The sequence below is a fragment of the Schistocerca americana genome, chromosome 7 (genome assembly GCF_021461395.2).
Source record: "Schistocerca americana isolate TAMUIC-IGC-003095 chromosome 7, iqSchAmer2.1, whole genome shotgun sequence".
Lineage (NCBI taxonomy): Eukaryota > Metazoa > Arthropoda > Insecta > Orthoptera > Acrididae > Schistocerca > Schistocerca americana.
Window position 1 is genome coordinate 439,362,700 of NC_060125.1, and position 3,810 is coordinate 439,366,509.

Here is a 3,810-nt window from a genome sequence, read left to right on the forward strand (position 1 = left end):
CTGTAAGTTTTCTATAGGCCTCTCGATTGCGTAGGTGGAAAGCACAAACTTGAGTTTTAGCAGGGTTCGGTCTTAAGTTATTGACTCTGTAGTACTCAGATAGGTCCTTGAGAGCAACAGTAAGCTGGTTTTCTACTGTGTCAAAATCTCTGGCTTGTGTGACTAAGGCAAGATCATCTGCATAGATGAAACTCTTTGTAAGAGAAGGTTGAGGCTGGTCATTTGTAAATATGTTGAACAATATGGGGGAAAGGACACTACCCTGAGGCAAGCCATTCCTTTGACTTCTCCATCTACTCTTTCTTCCTTGGAACTCCACATAGAATCGCCGGTTTTCCAAAAGTGTCTGCACAGTTCTGGTGAAATTAATGTCTCTAGTGATGTAGTAGACTTTGTGCAATAATTGTCGATGTTGAATGGTGTCATATGCTGCTGTGAGATCCACGAAGACAGCCCCGGAAATGTATCCTTTCTCATATCCCTCTTCAATATGTTCAGTCAGATTAAGGACTTGTGCTGTACAATTCTTTCCAGGTCGGAAACCTGCTTGTTGAGGTATGAGTTGTTTTTCAACAATGGGAGTGAGTCTATTTAGCAACATTCTTTCATAGATTTTATACAAATGGCAAAGGAGCGAAATCGGTCGGTAGTTCTTGGGATCAGCTGCACCCTTTCCAGGTTTTAGTAAGGGAATAACTTTAGTTTTCCTCCAGATGGCAGGGATCTGTTTCCGCTTCAGACAACCATTATAGAATTGCAGAAGCCATCTTTCCGTGATGGGACCAAATGTTTAATTTGCTCAATCATTAGGTCGTCTAGACCAGGCGCTTTACCATTTTTGCATTTCTGAATTGCGGTTCTGAGTTCTTGTAAGATGAAGTCATTTGATATATGGTTGTTTTCACGTTCAGGTTCTCTTTTGAGTTTTGTTCTATCTTTAGAACAATTGACCCTTCCATTCTGAACTAGATGATGAGCAATTTGATCTGGTGCAATGTTTGCATGGCCATGATTGTGGACAGGGTCGTTGTTCAGGCGTCGCAGCAACTGCCAGGCTTTCTGACTGCTTTTAGACATATCAAGGTTCTCGAGTAGCTCTATCCATCGTTCTTTTTTGGATTTGGCTAAGGCTGAGGATAAATTTTGGCCAGCAGTTAAGGTTTCAATGCTGTAAGGATTATCATTGAAAAGTTGGATATAGTTATGTAGATGCTTCACGGATTCTTCTGTCAAGCCAGGTATGTAGTTAACTCGACAGCCTCTGGGAGTTGAGAGTCTTGAGCATCTTTTCACGGCTTCTACAAACTCATCATAGTTGGAAACTGAGGGTTCTATGCGTGAAACTTCTGAGTCAAGGAGATCAGCAAACTTCTGCCAGTCTGCTTTCTTGAAATTGTATCGCCTTCGGAATGATGTGATTCTAGGAGTAATGGCTGCAAACACTTGGCAGCCTATGGGGCGGTGTTGAGTATTTGGTATCGGATTTAGAACAGTTTTTCTGCATTGGTGAGCTATGTTCTCGCTAACAAAAATTAAGTCGGGGTTATACCCACGTTTCCAACGCCCACTGTTAAAAGATGGTGGGAGTTTATTATCATGGACAAGATTAAGATGGTTGGTATCAGCCCAAGTCAAAACTGCTTCACCATTACTGTCGTCCTCAGCATACCCCCAAACACTGCTATGACTATTGAAATCTCCAACAATAAAGTGAGCTTGTTGATTGGTGTAGTTGTCTGTAGGTGAAAATTGGAAATCTGCTCCTGGGGGTTTGTAAATTGACGACACAATACAACCATTCAGTTCTACAGACAGTATTTCAATATTGTTGAATTCTGTAAGTGAGGTAGAGAGAACAGCTATATCGTTCCTCACAAAGATAGCACTGCCATATTGTCTATGGGGTCGCTCAACTGCCAGTTTCATCCCAAGGATTTTTGGTCTTCTCATGGTGTCATCTCGATGGGTTTCTTGTATACATAAAATATCACACCTAGGTTCCTTGGCAATATGTTGCAGGAGTTCTTCTTTGGCAACAGACAGTCCTTCTATGTTGATTGATACAATCACAAGGTGAGGTCTTGATAAAGACCTTTGGTTTCCATTCATAGTGAAACCTATAATGCAATGCTTTTGGAATGCTGACGTTCAGTTCAGTACTGGAGAATCTAGTCCAGTACCTATGCAGGGGCACCACGTGCAGGAGTCAGCTTCACCCCCAACATGACTACTGCAGCATCCCTGTTGGTCCTTAAAGGATATGTATCATGGCAGGATAGGTGCCAAAACCTATACAGTGACAATGGGACAAACTTTGTTGGAGCTAGTCAAGAACTTTGTGAGTTACAAGCTCCTATGAGCAGTCATTATCAGCAGGCATGGGTGAAAAACTTAATCCATGAAGAAGGCACTGATTGGCTCTTCATTCCTCCTGCATCACCACACTTGGCGGAATATGGGAAGCAGGACTGAAGTCCTTAGATTGCTATTTGTAGTAAATGATTTGAACCACACATCCAACCTTCAAAGAGTTGATAAGCCTGACTTGTCAAATTGAGGCTTGCTTGAACTCTTGTCCTCTCGTGCCACTATCTTGAGATCCTACTGATCCCTAAGTCCTCACCTCATGCTGTTTTCTGACTGGAACCATAATCATAAGTATCCCTGTCAGATAAAGGTGCAGCCAATCTGAACTTGCTCATAAAATGGGAACTGCTGCTGCAGTATTCCAGCGGCATGGGATTAGCCGAGCACTCTAAGGTGCTGCAGTCATGGACTGTGCGGCTGGTCCCGGCGGAGGTTTGAGTCCTCCCTCAGACACGGGTGTGTGTGTTGGTCCTTAGGATAATTTAGGTTAAGTAGTGTATAAGCTTAGGGACTGATGACCTTAGCAGTTAAGTCCCATAAGATTTCACACAGACAGAATTCCAGGTCTTTTGGCAGTGCTTGTCTTCTTATAATCTGCAGCAGTGAGCCAAGTGGACAGTCCCCAGTCAGAATGAGCAACTTGGTGCATTGGCCATAGCAAAGGAACATAACCTGCCACAGTTATGCTGGAAGTTGGCCACCATTGAAGGAGTACATCCTGTGCACAACGGAATGGTGTGAGTGGCCACCATTCATACACCCCAGGGATTTCCAGAGACCAATCTGCAAGTTATGTACTCTACCGAGTAAAGGGACACAAAAGTGAACAATGTATTTGTGTTTTTATCTTACATGTTTCCTTTTCTTTGTCCTATGTGTACCTTGCAGCAGACCCAGTGTATTTCAACATTTTCTATGTTTCAATGTTTTTTCTTTCTTTTTTTATGTGATTGTGATTTTCAGGTACCAGTTGCAAAATCAATGGACAGAATGCCTAGTTGAAAGATTTAATGATATGTGTATTTACTTGTGTTTCATTCCATGATTTAGCAGAACTTGGGTTAATTATATTATTTTGGGAAGAAATTAATATTTCTTTGGTGTCCCATATATTTGGTTGCTACATTCAACTGAGTCACTGGAAATTGCTGCTCTCTGAGGAAACATTTGTACCTGGGGGACAATACGCTACCACTCCAAGGAGCGCATAACAATACTCTCACTGCAGCACACAGTACATGTGTGATTGGCTCAGGGTTGCTTGGCTGTCATTATTGCATGGCCACATGCCCTGTAAAATGGTAAATATGTATGTTTTGAATTGTGAAACCCAATTTTGAATAATAAGTGATTACCTCAACTGTTGTCATTCATTACAATTCGAATGGATCTGAACCTTTATACAGTCTTCCTAAATTTATGTTCCTCTGGTACATTTGCCCT